Source organism: Protobothrops mucrosquamatus, unplaced genomic scaffold (assembly GCF_001527695.2).
Source record: "Protobothrops mucrosquamatus isolate PMUCROS unplaced genomic scaffold, P.Mucros_1.0 scaffold3188, whole genome shotgun sequence".
Taxonomy (NCBI): Eukaryota; Metazoa; Chordata; class Lepidosauria; order Squamata; family Viperidae; genus Protobothrops; species Protobothrops mucrosquamatus.
In genome coordinates, this window is record NW_015389186.1 from 6,656 (window position 1) to 9,155 (window position 2,500).

At 40.8% G+C, this 2,500-nt stretch overlaps 1 protein-coding gene across 1 annotated transcript in view; it reads right to left on the reverse strand.

Annotated features, from left to right (window-relative positions):
* Window positions 1-2,500, reverse strand: part of LOC107297214 (lipoxygenase homology domain-containing protein 1-like) — a gene marked incomplete at its 3' end in the record, with an annotated part of 116,762 nt that overhangs the window by 1,420 nt on the left and 112,842 nt on the right. The window lies entirely within an intron of this gene.

The window sequence follows — 2,500 nt, forward strand, 5'->3', positions numbered from 1 at the left end:
CTTCCTGACAGTTAGAACAATTAACCAATGGAACAACCTGCCTCCAGAAGTGGTGAATGCTCCAACACTGGAAGTTTTTAAGAAGAGACTGGACAGCCGTTTGTCTGAAATGGTGTAGGGTTCCTGCCTGGGCAGGGGGTTGGACTCGATGACCTCCAAGGTCCCTTCCAACTTTATTATTATTATTATTATTATCTTTGTTCTTCTCTGCACTCTTCTACAGTTTCAAGATCTTTTTTTATATCGTGATGACCAAAATTGGATGCAATATTCCAAATATAGTCATTATCAAGACATTATTAACCAGTACTAACCCATCATGTGACCTTGCTTCTCTCCCTCTGTTAATGCAGCCTAGCACTGTGTCGGCTTTTTTGGCAGCTGCAGCACACGGCTGGCTCCTATTTAAGGGATTGTCCATTAGGCTGGCTCAGGAATTCTGGGAGTTGAAGTCCACAAGTCATAAAAGAGCCAAGGTTCCCCACCCCTGGTATAGGGTCTGCTACTGAAGCAGGGGTTGGACTAGAAGACCTCCAAGGTCCCTTCTAACTCTGTTTTTCTGTTAAACCGAAGCTGGCTTTCAGCTTGACAGGATGGCACTCTTTCCCTATTCACCCCCCACACACACACCCAAAAAAGTTTAAAATAAATAAATAAACAAATATCAAATTTGGCCCATACCACAAGACGCAATCTTGATATTGATAGGCCTGGAGTTGTTCTTCCCCTCCCCAACACTTCCCCCCCCAAAAAAGTAAAAATGCTTTTAAGCAGCATTCTTTTCTTTTCTTTTCCTTTTCAACCTTAATTATATCCAAGAAGGTGACTTTGATCTTGGATATAAACTTGCTTTTCCAAAACAGAACGGCTTTTGCCTCCATCCCGGAAACTTAAGTGTTCCATCAAAAGGACCGTAGGTCTTAGATTTCATTTTCCCCGGGACCCCAGTGCAGGGCTGATAGGCTGAAGATAAAAATACAATTTTTCAGAGAGTCAAAAGTACACCCTTCGCGGAATATCTCGCTTCCCCATATGTGTTATCTGTCGCAAGCCTGCTTGCATCAGAAGCCCAGAACTTTAGCTGCGGCGGTATTTTTGGCAGACAAGAAAGAACTTAGCTGACGCCCTTGGAAAGATGATTTTTAATAGATGAATCGAGATTAATTGCCAAAAATAAGATAAAACTATCTGGCTCCGGGTTACAACAAAATAGTTCCAACTGGTTAATCGAGAACCAAGAACACTTCATGATTAATAATAATAATAATAATAATAATAATAATAATAATAATAATAATAATAATAAAGTTGGAAGGGACCTTGGAGGTCATCTAGTCCAACCCCCTGCTCAGACAAATGGTTAATAACAACAACAACAACAACAACAACAACAACAACAACAATAATAATAATAATAATAATAATAATAATAATAATAATAATAATAATAATAATAATAAAAAGTTGAAAGGGACCTTGGAAGTCATCTAGTCCAACCCCCTGCTCAGGCAGGAAACCCTAGACCATTTCGGACAAATAGCTGTCCAGTCTCTTCTTTAAAACCTCCAGTGTTGGAGCATTCACAACTTCTGGAGGCAGGTTATTCCACTGGTTAATTAGAATAGAATAGAATAGAATAGAATAGAATAGAATAGAACTGGAAGGGACCTTGGAGGTCATCTAGTCCAACCCCCTGCTCAGGCAGGAAACCCTATACCATTTCAGACTGATGGCTGTCCAGTCTCTTCTTAAAAACTTCCAGTGTTGGAGCATTCACAGCTTCTGGAGGCAGGTTGTTCCACTGGTTAATTAGAGTAGAGTAGAGTAGAGTAGACTAGAATAGACTAGAATAGAATAGAATAGAATAGAATCTGGAAGGGACCTTGGAGGTCATCTAGTCCAACCCACTGCTCAGGCAGGAAACCCTATACCCTTTCAGACAAATGACTGTCCGGTCTCTTTTTAAAAACTCCCAGTGTTTAAGAAAATAGCTCCAACTGGTTAATTAAGAACCAAGAAAACCTCATGATGGCTACTTCTGTGAATCTCCTGACGTTTTTAAAGTTGAGGTACAACAGACCATTTAGGGACCATTCAAAGTTATGACTGCACTGGAAAACGTGATTTAGGACCGTTTTTCACACAACCATTGCAGCATCCATTGCAGGGTCACGTAATCAGAATTTGGATGCGTGGCAATGGACTAATTCTAACCGCACACTTAAATTGATCACCATAGTTTACCATAGTAGTATCTTGTGCGTATGGCATCACCATGAATGCTCACCACTCTTTTAATCTGCTTTTGACTCTCTGGAAAAAAATTGTGTTCTTCTCTCCCTCTAAATTTTAGGAAGTTGGAGAGCCTTTTAATATGAAGCCCAGGGGTCTTCAAACTTGGCCCTTTCATGACTCGTGGACTTCAACTCCCAGAATTCCCCAGCCAGCGTGCCTGGCTGAGGAATTCTGGGAGTTGAAGTCCACCAGTCATAAAAGGGCT